The sequence below is a fragment of the Ambystoma mexicanum genome, chromosome 6q (assembly GCF_040938575.1).
Source record: "Ambystoma mexicanum isolate Mex_15411 chromosome 6q, UKY_AmexF1_1, whole genome shotgun sequence".
NCBI lineage: Eukaryota > Metazoa > Chordata > Amphibia > Caudata > Ambystomatidae > Ambystoma > Ambystoma mexicanum.
The window spans coordinates 1,681,460,544-1,681,478,458 of record NC_090937.1 but is presented as its reverse complement, the minus strand read 5'-3'; the positions used below and the strand labels follow the sequence as shown (position 1 = coordinate 1,681,478,458).

General features: G+C 45.0%; 1 long non-coding RNA gene across 2 annotated transcripts in view; it reads left to right on the top strand.

Annotated features, from left to right (window-relative positions):
- The window catches only part of LOC138515685 (uncharacterized), a 107,000-nt gene that overhangs the window by 28,675 nt on the left and 60,410 nt on the right, over nucleotides 1-17,915 (top strand). For both annotated transcript variants that reach the window (XR_011282160.1, XR_011282159.1), the window contains exon 2: nucleotides 14,897-14,948. This is a non-coding gene — a long non-coding RNA (uncharacterized lncRNA). The remainder of the gene's footprint in view (nucleotides 1-14,896; nucleotides 14,949-17,915) is intronic.

The following is a 17,915-nucleotide window of genomic DNA, read 5'->3' as shown; positions in this document are numbered from 1 at the left end:
GGGAAGGTGAAGGGGCAAGATGGCCAAAGGACAGGACAAAGAACCTCGTGGCATGGCTATTTTGGAGCCAGGCCATCTATACGTGCCAAACGCGATTAACACAGGGCAGGAAAGGGTTAAAATAATGCGAAACGATAGCTGCCACCAGTCCTGTCCCTGACACATCTGCACAGTTCATAAAAAGTCCAGCGAGAGGTTCTAGGGCCTTGGGAATGACTAGAGACCCAAGTGTACTGTAAGGTAAGTTACATTGCACACTTGTTACATGTTGCACAAAACCTGCAACATGAGGAGAGGACTAAGAAAAACAAAGTCTCCCAGTACTGACTGTCTTAAGGGCATGTCAGTTTCCCCATAAACAGTGAGCGAAAGCTCAGGGGAGTGCAGCTGAGGGCTGTGCTTCTCTGGCAAAGTCAGACTATGGTGTTAAACAGCGGCAAAAAGTTTGGGGGTTGACACATGGAGGGAAAATTACACATAATTATGAAATTTTTCCTAACACTCGCCCTCCCCAGACTAAGGAAAGGGGGAACTAATCCACCTCTGGATGAGTTTCTTCTTCAGGTCGATTAAATATTCTGGACAACCCATCAGCATTGCTATGTTGGACACCTGGCCTATGCTCAATAATGAAATCAAAGCCTTGCAGACTTATGGACCACCTAAGCAACTTTGGATTCTCTCCCTTCATGTTCATTAGCCACTTTAAGGGCTTATGGTCAGTTTGCACATTGAAGTGGGTCCCATAGAGGTAGGGCCTCAGCTTCCTTAGGGCCCACACAACAGAGAAACATTCTTTCTCTACTGTGGACCATCTGAGCTCTCTGTCCTTAAGCTGGTGACTAATGAAGCCAATAGGGTGTTCCTTACCCTTCTCATCTACCTGCTACAGTACAGCTCCTATCCCAGTGTCAGAGGCATCTGTCTGCACAATAAAAGGTCTTTGGTAATCAGGGGCACTGAGAACAGGAGCCTGGCACAAGGAATCTTTTAAGCCATTGAAGGCCTTCTCACACTCTTCAGACCAAGTTACCTTCTTGGGTTTCTTTGGAGTAGTGAGAGCAGTCAGAGGGGCAGCTATGGTGCCATAGTCTGCCATGGAATTTCTGTAGTACCCAGTGAGTCCCAAAAAGGCTCTCACTTGGGTCTGGGTAGTGGGGTAGGCCAGTCTTGTACTGCTTGTACTTTACTGGGTAGAGGCTGTATCCTCCCTCCACCTACTTCATGTCCAAGGTAGACCACTTATCCTTGTCCAATCTGGCACTTACTGGCCTTTATTGTCAAGTGGGCCTTCTGAAGAGCCTGTAGCACAATCCCAAGGTGTTTCAAATGGTCTTCCCAGGTGGCACTGAAAACTGCTATATCATACAGATATGCAAGACAGCATTCATCCAACCCATTCAACACATGGTTCACAAGCCTCTGGAAAGTGGCATGGGCATTCTTCAACCCAAACGGCATTACCCTGAACTGGTAAAGGTCATCTGGTGTTGAGAAAGCTGTCTTCTCCTTGGCATGTTCTGCAAGGGCTATTTGCCAATAGCCTGCAGTGAGGTCAAACGTGCTGAGGTACTTGGAGGCACCCAAAGTATCCACCAGCTCATCTGTTCTAGGCAAGGGGTGGGCATCTGTCCTGGTGACAGCATTCAGAGCCCTGTAATCTACACAGAATCTCAGTTCAGAAGTACCTGCTTTTGGAACCAAAACCACTGGGCTGGATCAAGGACCACTGGAGGGTTCAATCACCCCAGGATCAAACATGTTTTTTACCTCTGTCTTAATGTAAGACCTTACGTTGTCTGACATTCTGTATCCCCTACTTTTGGTAGGTACACTGTCTCCTGTGTCAATGCTATGTTTGCACCAAGGTGTTAAACCAGGGGACTGTGAAAACAAGGGGGAAAATTGCCTAAGCAAACTTTTCACCTCTGCCTGTTGATCAGAAGGCAGGTGAGGGGCCACTTGGACACCCTCAATGGAGCTATCTGAAGGACCGCTTTGGAACAGCACCGCTGTGTAAGGCCTGACCATTTGTCCTGTAGAGCTCTAGGCCTTATAGGATTCATGATCAGGACTTGCTGACCAGGTGTGAAATTGATGAGGGAAGCCTTCTGGTCATACTAATGTTTCACCAGAGCTTCTCCTGCCTTCAACCTTTCACTAGCCAGACCCATCAGGAGTACCATCCTTTTTCTGAGCCCTAGCGCATAGTCCACTACGTTGGTAGTAATGGTGGGAGTGGGCATCTCCCATCCCTCCTTGACTATGGCTAAGGGTCCCCTTACAGGGTGACCAAACAGAAGTTCAAAGGGGCTGAAGCCAACACCCTCTTGTGGTACCTCTCTGTAGGCAAACAGTAAGCATGGTAACAGAAGATCCCATTTTCTTCTTTGAGGTTCTTCCAGAGCCCCAATCATGCTCTTCAAGGTCCTGTTAAACCTTTCAACTAGACCATTTGTCTGGGGGTGATATGCGGATGAAATTAGAAGGACCGCAGAGTGAAAAAGATAGCAGTGCAAAAAATCAAACACGATGCATGTTTGGTGAACAAATAAAAATTACGATAAATGGAAACACTAACACCCTGACTAATGAAAATAACTCAATTGAGAGTACAGAGAAGCCAACTATGAATACAAGTTGGAATTGGTTGGCAGGTGTTTTAGGTAGCAAATCGAGCTAATGCCAACTAGGGCCGGTTGGCCCTATAATAAACATCTTATCATGGAACACGAGAGGATTCGTACATCTGTTTAATGATACAAGGAACTGGAGTGATGACCTAACTATCATCTATTTCCAAGAAACATGGCTGGCTACCTGTCCATTGTCAGATGCATACGAACTAGCAATAAATCCTGCCATAACAAGAGCCAAGGGTCGTCCGTCTGCTGGTCTCTTGACCATGATAAGGAAAAACTCTGGCTAGAAACTAATAAAAACATTAAACCTATCTCCATTCATACAGTACTCTGTGATTTCCACAAAGAATGAGACAAATAACATCACAGAACAAATACACATCATCAACATCTATTGGCACCATAAAAACGCGGGTAGATACAAGTTCAAAAACATGGTGTGTGACCTGATTGATGAAATAAACAGTGGTACTCATAACTCAAACATTATCTGTTGTGGAGATTTCAATTTAGACTTTGTGAACGAATCCAAGGAAACTGGATCTAAAAATCTAGCACAAAAAATGGTGCACTGAACTTGCGGAAAGAAATTTATACATGATGAGCGGGAACATTAAAGGCGACATCCCTCCAGAAAAAACGTGGAGAAGCATGAATCAATCTTCCACAATAGATTACTTCTTTATATCAGATAATCTACAACAACGAGCCGTGTCCCTGAACATCACAGTTGATTCAAATAGGGACCACAGTCAACTAAAATTATCACTAAAAATGACAAACATTAAGAAACCTCAACAATGGAATAACCGAGTTGTCGCCGAACCTAATAGATCGCGGCTAAAGATAAATCCTCAAGATGTCAAGATTCTGACAGAGTCCTTTGACAAATATGTAAAAATTACCATAGAAAAGAAGCTTGAATACAACTGTCTTCTAGAGCTCTTTATGATTATAAACAAAGGAGGGTTAAGACCATCTTTCCAACCGAAACACTACTTTGATAAACAAGTACTCGAAAGAAAACAACAACTTAGTAAAGAATTAAGGCAGCACAAAAATCTAAAAGCCGAACATCAAATACAGGCGAATAAAATCAGCAAACAAAAATATAAAAACTGGCAAATATCCCACAAAGCAACTATGTATCAAAATGATAGTGAATCAATGCTTGGCAGCCTCAATAATAAAAACTCTTCTGAGTTTTGGAAATTAATAAACAGCATTGATTGCAATCAAGACTCAATTCAAATATCTATGGTGTGTGAAAAGGACTGGATCAAACATTATAATACAGTCTATGAGAAAAACAGCACCACCATTGACCCTCCAATGCCTCAGCTTTCAAAATGGGATCTTCAGTTCGACAGAGAGGGCATACTATCGAGCATCAAACAAAACTCCTCCTCCAGGGCGCCAGGTCCTGATGGCCTAACAACACACTCAAACAAAATCCTGAAGAATGGGCCAATTTTCTATCAAAACTGTTTGCCGCCATCGCCAATGAAGGAAATATACCATCTAGCTGGAAAACTGTGATCATCATTCCAATTTTCAAAAAAGGCAACAGGGCTGAACCGAAAAACTACAGGTCAATTGCCTTATTGGATGTGTTAGGAAAAATATTCGCAATTCAACTGCAGAAACAACTTCTCAAGTGGATTCAAGATTCTAACCATGTGGACTCCCATCAAGCAGGCTTTGTTAAGGGCGTAGGCTGTGGCCTGAATCTCCTTTTGTTGAATATACTCAAAATGGATGCAATAAAAAGAAATAAAAAAATCTATCTGGCATTTGTGGATCTGTCACAAGCATTTGACAGCATTGACAGAGAATTACTCTGGAAGAAAATGTCCGAGTGGAAATGCCCAAGCAGCCTACTCCTAGCAATAAAAGCATTACATACCAACACCGAGATAACAATAAGGCTGGACAAAAGGGGAACCTTATCAACTCCAATAAAAAACATACCGAGGAGTAAAACAAGGGTGTCCCCTGGCCTCGATTATCTTCAATCTCTTCAACTCAGACCTTGGCGATGCATACAAAAACGCAAACACCTTCTCGGAAAAAATTAATGGAAATGAAGTCCATTGGCTATTGTATGCGGACGATCTAGTTCTTCTGGACTTGACCCCAATAGGTCTGCAACGTAAACTTGACATTCTAAACCCAATACATCCGCCTAAATGGCCTCCAAGTGAACACGAAAAAATCAGAAATCCTGATATTGAAAGATTCAACAAAAAACACAAGTAATGTACCTAAGTATGCTTTTGAGTTCACACATCAATGATGCCCCATGGGTGGAAAAAGTCAAATCTAAATGCAGGCAACTGACAGTGCAAGCCTGCATTGTAAATGGAATATGGGAAACATTCACTAATACCAGCTTTGACTTTCTACAAAATGAAAGTCATCCCGGCCTTAATTCATGGAGCTGATTGTGCCTTTTGATGTCCTGCGGAAGTCTGGGCCTCACTGGAACACTCTTTTTGGTCCAAGGTATTGCAGTTACCTCCAGGAGTTCCAACCGCCTGTATAAGATTTGAGCTCAGCCTCCTATCCATTAATGGGAGAATTATGTGGAATATGTTAAATGAATATCGCAAGGCCACAGCTGAGAAGCCACAACTACAATACAACATCTTAAAAGATCTAGCCAAAAAGTCTGGTGATACTGTCCTCCTAATGTGGGCCCATCGGTGTGAAAAAATCCTCAGCGACATAGGAGCAGATAAAAGTATGCTCCTAGAAAATCCAAATAAGGTCAAATCATTGCTTTGGACCCAAGATTGGATCGAAACTGGCGATACGTGCAAAAAACATAGAATCATGAAGCTGATGCCTAATGAAGAGAAAAAATTGAATGGGATCATGCCTTACCTTCAAAAATTCCCAGACAAAAACCGAAGAGCAATTTTTATGAAATATCGCCTCAATCAATTTCCCACTCGAGAAAATTTGAGCATATGGAAAGCTGCCGGTTTAAAGTCTCAAATGTGTCGCCTTTGTGATAATGACATCGAAACTCTGAAACATCTAACATTAACATGCCCTAAATTGATACATGAACGCACAAAGCACCTAGGAAGTTTCATTTCAGCAAGACCAACAATGTCCGTTGAAGACTGGTGGAAACAACTATCTCAAGATTCGGACCGTAGTCTAACATTCGAGCTAACTTTTTTTCTGGAAGCTATGGTGGATAAACTATTAAAGGCAGAAGCAAACCTAGAAATCAACAGCCAAAGACACTAAAATGACTAAATCATGTAGTGAATGTTGAACTAAGTGCCAGCTTTTACCAGTGTCTGGAAAATATGCTATGGCCTTCATTTCCAATATGTGGTTGATGCTTAACCACCTTGAAAAATGGTTCTTGCAGGGCTTCCGGTACAGAGTAGATGTCGGCCCTACGTTTGTTTCTGCCTTTTCCCAAGCTGTTAGTCAGATATTGTTTCATACTTGTTCTTCTGTAACTCACTTTTTTAAACGTTTGTAACAAACCAATAAAAATAAAAAAATAAAAAATCAAAAGATATGCGGATGAAAACTTATAGGTGACACCACATTCCTTCCACATGGCCTGCATATACTTGGACATAAAGTTGCTGCCTCTGTCAGACACAACATCTTTAGGGAAGCCAACCCTAGTAAATATGCCAAGTAAAGCTTTTGCAACTGACTTGGCAGTCACAGTTTTCAATGGGATGGCCTCAGGATACCTGGTGGCATGGTCGACCAGCACCAGGATAAACCTATTGCCTGAGGATGTTTGGGGGTCAAGGGGAGCAACAATGTCAATCCCTACCCTCTCAAATGGTACACCCACCGCAGGGAGTGGTACCAATGGAGCTTGGATTGTTGAGGCACTCTTACCAGATAACTGGCAGGAGGCACACCTCCTGCAGTGACTTTCTACTTTCACCCCCATCTTGGGCCAGTAAAAGTGCATGGATAACCTTTGCTTTGTTCTTTTGATTCCAAGGTGACCAGCAAGGGGCACTTCATGCGCCAGCTGCAGGAGGAAGGGTCTTACATAAAGGGGAATCACTAACCTCCTATGGTCTCCTTCTGTAGACTCTGTAGGCTCCCTATATAGGAGCCCACCTTCCCAATAAATCCTGTGCTTCCCAGGACGTTCACCCTCAAGCTGGGAGCAGGCCTTTCTCCTTAGGCCTTCCAGAGATGGGCACTCACGTTGGCCCTTACTAAATTCTTCCCTGTCAGGGCCACCTTCTACTAATAAATCATTTAGTTCAGGATGGTCATGTGGGTCAATTATTTCAGCTATTACCCCTTCCTCGTCAGGTTCTGGTGCTTGACCAACTACCTCCACCTCAGTGGTAGGTGAGTTAGAGGGAATGTTTTCTTTCACTCTTTTTGATTGTCTTACTCCTTTAGCCTTGGGGTTCCCCCTTTGGCTGGGGCATGGCATTGGTCTTGGCCAGTGCTGCCCTTGTTTGAGACCTTGTGCAGAGTCTTTCAGCTGTATCTCCCACAAGCACTAAAGCTTTGAGATCATTTCCCAGCAAGTCCTTTCCTGGGACATTCCTCTGTGTGCTCACTGGAATTCTGACTGCTGTACCATGGATAGTAAGAGTTACAGGTATTACTGGGAACATGAGAGGTGGGCCATCAGCCAATATAGTGGGTGCCAGAGGAGCTCTGGCAACCTCCTCTGGATCTACCAAGGTAGAATCCAATACAGTTCGACTACACCCACTATCCCTAAGAGCTGGAGTATCTACTCCATTGATCAGCACACTGTCTTTAAAGTAGTGCTTGGTATTATCTGGAATCCTACCATAAGCCTCTGAGACTTTAGGCTCCCAGGAACCCAGGGAAACTAAAACGAACTCAGCTTCTATCCCACTGGGGAAGGAGTCTGAGGAGAAGGATGCCCCTGTAATCTCTTTTGACCTTACATCTGGGATCCCCTTCACATGGTCAGTTGCTCCACAAGCAAAACAAGATCCACTGGGTCTGTTTACATAGGGAGGATTACTATAACCAGAGTTCTATTTTGGAGGATGACCTCCACTACCCTGTGAGATCTCTTGTGTCTCACCCTTGTTTTTCTTTTTGTGGCCCTTCTGGGAGGAAGATTTATCAGTTTCCCCACCCTCCGTATCTTTGGACTTTTTCCCCTCCTCCTGCTTACCAGGATGAGTCTTGTCCTTATGGGACACTCTATGTGACATCCACAAATCTGCTTCTATGGCCAGCTTCTTAGGATCTATCTCCTTTGAATCTGCCAAGTGCTGCTTAAGCTCGGGGGAAGAAGATGCAAAAATATGTTCAAGCATGACAAGACATATCATACCTTCAAAAGCAGAGACCTTATAACCTTCAAACCAGCCAGTCAAGTTTTTTAAGGATTCAGTTACATAAGATACCCAAGTACCACCTTCTTTCTTTTTGTACTCTCTGAATCTTTTAAGCATTGGGCAGGAGTCTTTCCAAACTTTAAGATGAGAGTTTGCTTCAACATTGCAAAATCTGCTCTCTCAGCTTTTGACATTTCCATAATGGCACTACAGCCAGAATGGGGCAGTCTGCTAAGTAACCAGGCAATTGTATCAGCATTGTTAACTTGTTGAACTTCAAATGCATACTCAAATGTATTCAGCCAGTCCATAATGTCATTCTTTTCCTCATACACGCTGAGCAGATCCTTAGGAAACCTTGGATGAGAGGAGGACCCAGACCCATGTCCAAGTCCCTTGGATCCATTGGCAACTTGGAGCTTGGCCAGTTCTAACTGGTGATCCCTATCTTTCTGTTTTCCTGCCTGCTCTATCTTCAGTTTAGCCATGTTAAATTCAAGCTCCTTCTGCCTAAAAAGCAGTTCTGGTTTCTTGAATTCAAGCATTGCTTCACCTTCAGCACTGGCAGAGGAATAATTAAACATTACATCCTCCAAATCCTCATGGTCCCTGGATAGCCACTTACCACTGGACCGCAAATAAAAAGGACCGCTCCTTTTACCTGAGAACTCCGCGGCTGGTTTCTTCCCTGGCAGTGCAACGGACTCCTGTCTTCCTCCCCGACAAGATCCTCTCTTCCCCCGGACGAAGCACTGACTTGCACCCGCTGCCAGGAACAACTGCCCCCACTGGAGCATTCTCACCATTTTTATGGTACCGTGTCCGCCAGGCCTCCCTGTCTAAAGATTGCTACAAGGTAACAATAATCCCTTAACCTTATGGACTGCGCTGGCCGCCCTGAGCATCTAACTGGTCCCTTTCTATTGGTCCAACTCTTTCTGAACCCTTGCGAGACTTTTGGGCACTTTCAACCGTGTGACCTTGGACACATTTCGACCGGAGCCTCTTAGTGTGGGTCCGGCCTTGTTAACTTTGACTTTACGGTTTTAACCTGCCTTCTTCTCCTACTGTGTTCTTCTGAAAGTGTTGGGATCTGTTTCTATCTTTGCTCTGCCTTTCTCTCCCTTTTAAACCGATTGATTAGAGTGCCATCTTCGTTAAGCGCTCACCGCTGTCTGAAAATAAGTGTTGCTTTACTTAAGACTTGTCTAACTAATCGTTGAAGAGAGTGTATATCTTTTAGTGACCATGTTTTTGAACTGCTTAATATTAGTGCCTGTGTGTTTTATTAGATGTGGTTTTAAATACATACTTATATCTCTTTTACACCAAGCTCTGGTCAGTGTTTGCTTGTTCTACTGTGTTCATTTGACCTATTGTGAATACTCTGTATACTGCCTAACTCTTCTTGAGAGAAGTCTGACTGCTTAGCCACAGCTACCAGGTAAATCTGGGTGGTACAGACTGCTACCAATTGGGTTTACTGCCAACCACCTGTAGTCTTAAATCTTTTGCAGTGGTCCCAGAGGGAACTGCACAGGTTTCTGCCTAACATCAACCACACAAGAAAATCAAAACAAATTGGCTATCCCTAAACTAATCTACCCATATAAATACTAACTACTCATAAAACATCTTCAATATAGTTCTATTGTAATTTAATTATTCACTGTGACTCAATCACTAAACGCCCTAATATTTGTAGCTGAAGTCGATATTAGGGTAGTCGACGTCTCATTAACGTTTCGGCATATATATCTAATCAAAATGCCTTCATCAGTACTTTTTTCCATTAACTGTCACTCTTGAGCAATTTTCTGGTCTTACATCCAGTAGTTAATCGTATTGACTGTTGTAAGGAAGGCATGGTATTAGAAGCAAGACAGACACAAGTGACCACAGTTAAAGGATGTTTATTGAACTTCATCTAAATGGTGTGATAAATGCCTATCTAAACCTAAATCTAAGATGGAACCAAACTACGACCATCAAATAATAATAATGCAGTCCTCGTGGAGTCTCGTCAAAATAAAAGGGCCTATACTAAAAAACCTATTGTCAATCCTTACTGCTAAATTCAAAATAATGTGGGGTAATGTTCACTGAAAATAAAGAAGTATTCATCAAATGATAAGTCAGGATGTTCAGACCATTGGTCTCCCCTGTCCACGTTTTCAGCACGGGACAAGGCGGCTCACTCGAGCATAGCACACTCTTGGGCTTCTATGGCACAAGGACACAGTTCCATTACCAACATCGGGGCCTTCTATGCCCAAGTCTCTTAGGTAATCCAAAATCTCCTGACTCCAAGGGTCTGATGTATCAAACAAACAAAACGTTTGTTTACAAGTATTTCACAATAGAGCGATTCACTCTTCAGCCAGGATCCCCCTCAGATCTCAGTTCAACTTCACAGCATTAGTCTCCCTCAGCCAGGCTTGGACCAATGTCAATTCAAAGTTTCGTATAACAATCTTTTCTCGTGTGACTCACGGATCTCCCGGATGCCCCTCAGTCGGGCTCAGATCCTCTTTCTTAATTAGTCTCCCTCTGCTGGGCTCGGACCAATCTCAATTCAACTTTGCTCAGCCTGGATTCCCCTCAGCCGGGCTCAGATCGCAGTTCAACTTTACAACATTAGTATCCCTCAGCCGGGCTCCGACCAATGTCATTTCACTTTGCTGTCAACGACTTTCAAATGTGCTCGGGATTTAGCTTTACCCGCTGCAGGACCACTTCGACTCCACACTTTACAATTATGCTTTGTATTAGAAAGCAGGGTTTCCCTTCCTCAAGCTTTCTCTCGGCATTCCTCCATCGGGTTCACACTTGACTTTGGTATCACAGTTCACTCTCAGATGGATTCCAGACAGAGACCTTTGAATGGACAATCACGTGGTTCCGGATCCCCCTGTATGGAATCTCTTTTGCTTAAAAATTTCACTCACTCCATGTATAATAAATTACATTTGCGTCGCTCATCACATATGCCTCTTTGTTCTTTGCAGATTTCTTCATACAACGTTGCCTCTTGCAACCTTGGGACTAACACAGATCGGCCTGCTATCAGTCTCCCTGACTCACCGGCTGTGCTGAATTCACTAGAGCACCTTTGTTGCAGGAGCCAAGGACAGTACCACATTGGCAATCTCGTCTCCCCACCTCGGCTATCAATGTGGGAGAGCCCTGTATACCTTTGACACACAATGCAGCTTTCTTCAGCGTTGGTCCTAGCTCTTAAGTCTTAAGTTTCTTATCTTTGAGGACTCTGGAAAGTAACAGGTACCCTCCTGTGAAAAGACCACGGGCAATTCCTTCCTTGCAACCCTTTCTGGTCTTGCCATCTTCCTTCTCGTATTAAACTGCAATCTCTGAACTGCTGCTTCTTCTGGTGGCTTGCCTTGCTCAGAGTGTGCTTTTCATGCTCTGCCTTTTATCCTTGTGGGGAAGTGTCACGAAACCACCACCAAACCCACAGCATCCTGTCATGCACTCACCAGATCAAAACGCTACTAGCAGACACACAGCACAATACTCCTTCCAGGGGGATCAGGCATGTTTCACCCAGCAAAGCCATGGTGCTCGGACGGCTCGTTCCCCGTCGCCTCAAAGGCAGGTTCCGTGGCGGCTTTGGCCACAATGGCGGTTACCATGGAGCTGGAACAGCGGCTGGCAAGTTCAGAGATGTGCTCATGTGACGCGGGTCAGCTCACGTGACAAACCTGTGCTGGCGCGGACCCGCTCACGCAGACGTGCTCCCATGGCAACCGTATGTTAGGCAGAAACCTGTGCAGTTCCCTCTGGGACCACTGCAAAAGATTTAAGACTACAGGTGTTTGGCAGTACACCCACTTGGTAGCAGTCTGTACCACACAAATTCACTTGGTAGCTGTGGCTGAGCAGTCAGACTTCCCTCAAGAAGAGTTAGGCAGTATACAGAGTATTCACAATAGGTCAAAAAGAACACAGTAGAACAAGTAAACACTGACCAGAGCTTGGTGTAAAAGAGATATAATTATTTATTTAAAACCACATCTAGAAAAACACACAGGCACTAATAGTAAGCAATTCAAAAAAACGGTCACTAAAAGATATACACTCCCTCAAAAGAATATGAGGCAATTCTTTAGTAAAGCCCCACTTATTTTCAGACAGTGTTGAGCGCTTAACAATTCGTTTAAAAAGGGAGAGAAAAGCAGAGTATAAATTGAAACAGATCCCAACACTTTTCTTAAGAACACGACAAGAGAGTAAGGCAAAGTAAGACCGTGAGTTTTGAGTCAGTAGGCCAGATCCACTTTAAGAGGATCAAAACGAAATGTGTCCAAGGTCACACGGTTGCAGTGCACAAGAGTCTTGCAAAGGTTCAAAAAGAGTTGGACCAAAAGAAAGGGACCAGTTAGAGGGTCAAGGCGACCAGCCCAGTCCAGAAGGTTAAGGGGTTATTATTACCTTGTAGCAATCTTTAGAAAGGGAGGCCTGGCGGACACGGTACCTTAAAGTGGTGAGAATACTCCAGCGGGGGCAGTTGTTCCTGGCAGCGGATGCAAGTCAGTGCTTCGTTCGTCCGGGGGAAGAGAGGATCTCGTCGGGGAGGAAGACAGGAGTCCGTTGCACTGCCAGGGAAGAAACCAGCCGTGGAGGTCTCAGGTAAAAGGAGCGGTCCGTTCTATTCGCTGTCCAGTGGTAAGTGGCTATCCGGTTGCCAGGGTGCTTGGCACGGGCAATTCGACCACAAGACGGCCTGGGATGCGAAGAGAAGAAGGTAAACTGGTTGTGCCCACCAGTCAGGGGAAGAAGCCTCTCCAGCCGGGAGATCTTCTCATTCGTCGGGAAGTGGTGAGTCGGTTCTGCAGGGCTCCACCGGTGGTGTTGTTGTGGTAGGTCGGCTCAGCTTCTCCCTCGTTGGATTCTCAGGTCCTGTGGCGACTTCTGAAGTTCCAGTCCCCAAAGCCCTGCTTTTATGCAGCACACCCCCATTCACTCAGCCTAGCTGTCAATCAAACATGCTAAGTGGTGAGCCGGCCAGCTCTCCACTTGGGCCAATCACACAAGAGTGCGACTTGAGTTACCAAGGAAACTCAGTCCAGGGTGCCTAAACCCCCTCCGACACCCCCTGTGGTACCCAGACAGAGTGGCACCACTTTTGGAGGCTTCTGTGGAGAAGCCAGCCAAAAAGTGGACCAAAGGGCTCGACTTGGGTTGGAGTCACAGAAGAGAACACAAACGCCATTTTAGAATCGAATCCTGGCAAAAAATACCAACCGGCGAATTACTATTAAATAAATAAATCGGCGGTATGTTCGAGGCTATGAGAATTAAATAATTAAAGTTGGTAGCCTCGAACAATGGGAAAATCCCATAGGGATATATTCGAAGGTCGAATATAAAAAGTAGTATCCACTGCCACCAGCCAAAACTCAATCAGGGGGGACGGAGACGTGCCCCCTCGACTAACAGACCCCAGGGCAATCGAATTGCCCCGACCAGTACGTCCACAATATGATGGTTTGTACTGGTTTCTGTTCATAATTTGGGACTAGTAAAGCCAATGGTGACTTTACATGCCCTGGGAGACAGTAGTCGGTCCCAGGGTATGGAGTCTATGGTGGGGTGTCACTATCACACCCCTGTGTTACTGCACGGAGGGTGCTGTGTAACACACATAGGGCCTCATTCCGAGTACGGCGCTAACCAATGGCGCTATTAACGCCTTGGTTGACGCCGTACCCGGACCGGCAGCACCTTGGTGGATGGCGGAATTACCGCCCCATTCCAAGGTTGGCGGGGCGGTAATTCCCCATTCACCAACGCTCTTCCCCATTCCCAAATGAGCCCCCATAGGGCTCAATGAGAATGGGGATGATGCAAATAACGGTGACCGTTCATTACGGTCACCGTTATTGGCTTGGAGGCCCCTTTGCGCCCTCGACTTTAACACCTGCTCAAAGCAGGCGTTAAGGGCGAGGGCACAGAGGGAACTCGGAGTATGGCGGTAAGGGATTACCGCCACCGGTCTCGTTACCGGTGGCCGCTATCCCTTACCGCCATACTCGGAATGAGGCCCATAGTAAAACACGTGAGACCCTATGGAGTAAAGGACCCCATAGCCCATAAAACACATTAACAGTCAAAGGAACACCATAAATCATGTCCAAGAGTGGGAGAAAAAAGAGTCTCACTCTTGGCAGGAGAAAAAAACAAACTCCAGAAATCCAGCAAAGCTGCTGGGGGACTCACTAGGTTAGGAAATTCAGCCTAAAGAGAGAATTCTCCCTAACACCGTATAAATGGACGCTTAGCGAGATCTACATCGCTTATCAGCTGTAGTACCTGTGGCGAGTGGCATTTCTTGGCTTTGGTATTCACTGACTTTTACTCTGGTTTTTGGACTCACGGAACTTCCTTGTGCTTACTCCTCGGCAACAGCGCTTTGGATTTACATACTCTCATGAACTGCTCGACTTTGGCATAGTGTCTCGGAACTGCTTTATGTTTACTCCTCGGCAACAGCGCTTTGAATTTACCGACTCTCACAAACTGCTTGAACTCTGCACCATCCCATGGATTCTCTTGTACTGTGATTTTGTTACTACTTACCTCTTGGTTTTCCCATTGATACCACAGTGGTCCTTACCATCATTCTCAGGATCACTTCCTGGAACTCCAGAATCAGGGTGATTCCCCAGCAGTGCCTTCAGGGACCCACTCCACTTGGTTCCTCCTGCCATACCCACACAGCACCATCACAAGGGGGGAACAGGCTTGCACCAAAGAAGGCGGGACAAAAATATCTAGGCCCCAGGTATCCATCTCCCAAGCAGCCCACTGGCAGGTGCCCTGTCTTGAATACATTTGTGTTCAACAGTTTGTATTGACCTACATAGGCCTAGCCTATTGACCTGTCTGTTTCCATTGCAGCTACCTGGGATCCTGGTGCCCCTGCTCCAGTCACCTGTGGCCTCAATAACTGGTTAGTAAGTCTTTTTATTTTCTACCTCACTGGTGCTTGGGGACGTAGGTATTGCTAATCTGCGCGGATCACGATTCTTGACAGGAAGTGTAATGGAAGTCAGCTGTATGTAATTATCAGTAATTACCTGACCCTGCCTGACACTTTCATTGAGACATGTCAGGTATACAGCTCTGGTTTCAGTCTGTTTTCTCTTGTCTTGGGTAGTCCCTGAAAAAGTGTTTGGGCCTCATTACACGGACGGCGGTAAGGGTTAACGGTCACCGTTAATGGCAACGGTGACCGTTAACCCTTACCGCCGTACTACGAGGTCCCTTTGCGGGTTGGAGGAATTAACGCCTGCTTCTTGCAGGCGTTAAAATCCAACCCGCTAAGGGACCTCGGAGCTAATTACGGCACCGCAAAATTGCGGTGCCGTAATTAGCGCCTTCCCCATTTCCATAGAGCCCTATGGGGCAGAAATGGGAATGGGGAAGGGCAATGGCGGAAAGGGGATTTACCGCCCCTCCAACCTTGGAATGGGGCGGTAAATCCCCTTTCCGCCAAGGCGGTGCCGGTATTTTACCGGCATGAGCCATGGCGCTAATAGCGCCATGGCTCACCGCCTACCGTGTAATGAGGCCCTTTGTGTTGAAAATGGGGTAGGGTTGACTTCTAAGTGTCCTACCTGGTAGGATGGGTAAAAGGTGTTATTAGCAAGGGAATACCCGTCTCACCTGTCGGTGTCCCACTTCCACTCACCGAGGACCCCTCACCCAGATGATCCTCCCGTACTGGTCCACCCACAGCAACTGGATGCAAAAGCGATGGCCGTGTCCTGGCCACGTGGATGACAGATCCTCAGGGACTAGCGGGTGAGACACCTTTAGGTTTATCACACTGTTGACCAGCTTAATCTATATATTATGTTTTCTGTCAATTAACAATTTTATTTAATTTCTTGGCAGAATATTAACTCCTCGATTGAGCTACTCACCCTGTGTTTTTTTCTTTTTTTTCTTTTGAATGATACAATCTCCTAGAGGCAAATTGACATCAATTGCCTGAGGCTGGCCACTTCAGATTTAATCTTCATTCACCACGATTTTCACTATCATTGTGGGTGACAGAAACAATATGAACCTTTGTTCATCGTATTCAATTTCTAAATGTGTTTCTACCCTAATGATAGATAATATTCTACAAACTAATTTAAATACCATCATCCTACTCATCTTAATTGAGAGTTACTTTAGACCTTCTGTATTTCAACAGAAGAAAGACAGAGAAAAGGGAAGTAGATGGAAAGGGAGGGCGTGGGTGTATGGGAGAGAGAAACTAGGACAACTAGTGAATATTGCAACTATTGTCCTCTTATTTAAGACTGCATTTAAATACAGTTTAGTCTGAGAGTCCCTTCAAAGAATATAGACTCACCAAAAGAGGAAATGTCCACTCTTATGAGCTCACAGAGGTACACTACTGCAGCTACTTCTCCAAATAAAAGCACAGAAGCATAATTTAGCATTCGGCACCACTACAACGTTAATTTCCATGTTCCCCGTAAACAAGACAGAAAGAGAAGAGGGGGCAGACTATCAGTCCCTTAGCCATTTAATAGGCAATCTGAGCTCATTTATCAAAGTATTATCTGCACTAGTTCCACTAACTACTTACATGGCTATTGCTCCCCAAATCTGCATGAAATGCTCGTGGTCAGAGTGCTCGCAGCCAATCACTTATAAAAACGGGCACACGATGGATGGCGGACCCATGGGCATCCAAAAATCTCACGACCAATGCTTTGACCGCCTTCATGTCACCATGCTCCCCTTAAATATAATGGCCCTTGCACCTCACTTTCAGCATCAAATCCCCCAAAGGTACATTGTCTTATTATTACAGCGTCTAGAAATGGGGAACTCCAATATCCCATATTCAGTTGTTGGCAATATCCTCATGCAAAACCAGCCACTGAACCCTATCTCATACAAGAGATCCCATTTAAAGAAACACGCTCATCTCATGATCCATGTTCAGACCTATGAACACAGTCCTTAATTTGCTGATTCCCCTGGATTCCACCCTCCTTAGAGCCGACACTCTGTCCACCCCTCTGAGGTTCTTGGCTATTGACATTAGTCCAGTAACTTGCGGTCCATTTGATGGCACTCTCGCCAATGAACAGACAGAGGGGAGTTCGGACCATCTTTGTTCGATGTGTTTAGATGCTCACCAATCTGGATCCGCAACTCCCGGGTCATGCTTCCAATAATGAGCAGCCCAGAAGGACACATAATGGAGTAAACGACGAAAATGGTCCTACAATGAATAACACTCGTGATTTTAAATTCTTCTTGGATGTTGATCTTAATGGATTAGCTTTCTTTGGTGAACTCACACATTTTACACCTTCCACACTTATAAAACCCAGCGATACTTTTTATAATATTGCAAGTTACTGTGCTAAGCCCCGCAAATCCTTGCTGCTATACTCGTTTTCATTTTATCCTGTCTAACTGTCTAACTGACGAATTTTAGAGTTTTAAAAAAATTATAGTTTTTACTTATATTAATTAATTGGAGCACTTAGCTTAGACGCTCCTTGAACGTTACTAGCATACCTTTTTACCATTGCTGTTCCTTTTGTTTTATTTTAATAGAAGTGAATTAATATTGCTCTAGCACACAAACGACATCCCCCAGCATTCTTGTAGTTCTCGTGCACTCTTTTAGACAACAGCAGCGTCAAAGCCTGTTTGTGCCAGTTCGTGCAAGGTGAGCTGGTCACCCACGTTTCATCCTGCTGGAAGTTTTTGAGCCCAGTGTGAGCTTTTATCTGCGATTCCGAGGAATCGCAGAACCAGGCTATCGGCCATGTTGGACGATTCCTTCCCAGGTAGCCGTGCCACTGCACAAATTATAACTGATGGTTCGGGTGCCTCAAACCAGCCAACTCCAGTGTCGATGCTTCCCCTAGCAAATATT